Source organism: Nicotiana attenuata, chromosome 1 (genome assembly GCF_001879085.1).
Source record: "Nicotiana attenuata strain UT chromosome 1, NIATTr2, whole genome shotgun sequence".
NCBI classification, from domain to species: Eukaryota; Viridiplantae; Streptophyta; class Magnoliopsida; order Solanales; family Solanaceae; genus Nicotiana; species Nicotiana attenuata.
Window position 1 is genome coordinate 17,650,977 of NC_031989.1, and position 1,354 is coordinate 17,652,330.

A 1,354-nucleotide genomic window follows, 5' to 3' on the forward strand; every position below is an offset into this window, starting at 1 on the left:
CCAAGGCATCAATTAATCAGGACAAAACTAGAAGTGAAAGTCAAACAGAAAGAAATTGAAAGCAGACTTAACTAAAATCTAGACAAATAACAGTTAAGCACGAAATTAGAAGAGCATTAGCAACAATTGCCACACATTAAACTGGAGATTAACACTTGAGAAAATAACAGCAAAACAAGAGAAATTCACCAAGACAGAAGACTTACTAAAATTGAAACGATTTCAACAAGAATCTGGCAAACTGAAAACTCAACTCCGGCCATTTCCAGTGACATTTGAACTCTTTTTGACACCGAAATCCTCATGAGGGCAGCCCAAGGAACCCTATGGTACTAATTTGGTAAGGATTGGATTATTTAGGGTTTTGGCCGGAAATATTCAAATCAATACTCGACCCGTTCCAGGCCCATTCGAGAAATGGGGTTAGGGGGGTTTGATAGAGGAGGGTGTGATGGTCTTACAGTGTAATTTTGGTATGATTTGGGCTACTTTGAGTCATGGTCGGAAAACCTTTAGAAGAAGATTCGACGAGTTCGACGTCGATTCGAGGGAAAAGGATTGGGTATTTGGAAAGGGGATGAGAAGAGGAATTTGGAATGTCGTTTTGAGAGTGAACGGCGATGATGGCGTTCGCCGGCGGCGGCTCCGCCGGTGGTGTTACAGAAGAGTGTACGAGGAGGATACAAAATGTTTTTTAGGGTTAATGAATTCTCGGATAGTTTTATTAAAATTGAAGGATCAATCGTGGCCGTTGGATAATGGGAATGGATCCGTTTTGGGCTAAGGTTTTAATTGGAGATTGGCCCAATTTCCTTTTAGTGGCCTTTCTTTCATTTATTCCCTTATTTGTTTTCTTGTATTTTCTTTATTTTGCTTTTGTATTTTATTTATGTATTTTTATATTTATTTATCTCTTCTGATTTTATAAAATGCTAAAACAAAACAAATACCTAATTAGACTATTTAACTCCTAAAATTATTTAAAACTCCATTTAAAGATAAATGCAACAATTAACAATTAAAAGTGCAAAGAAACTATATATATTTTTTGTTTTCCTTGAATTTTGTTCTAAAACTAATTAATACCTAGTTAATACTAAAATTATGAAATTAGATCCCCTAAATGCAAGTGCGTATTTTTGTATTTTCATATGAATTGACATGCACAAATAAAATGCAAACAATTAACAGAAAATGACACAAAAATTGTAAAAATAAGGAAAAATCATTTTTGTTTGATTTTTTGGGAATAATTCATATATAGGGCAAAAATAACGTGCTCACAGCTGCCCCTCTTTGCCCGGAAACACGAAGAATTTTCGTGCAAAGATAAGTGAGCGGAAACGAGCGATTT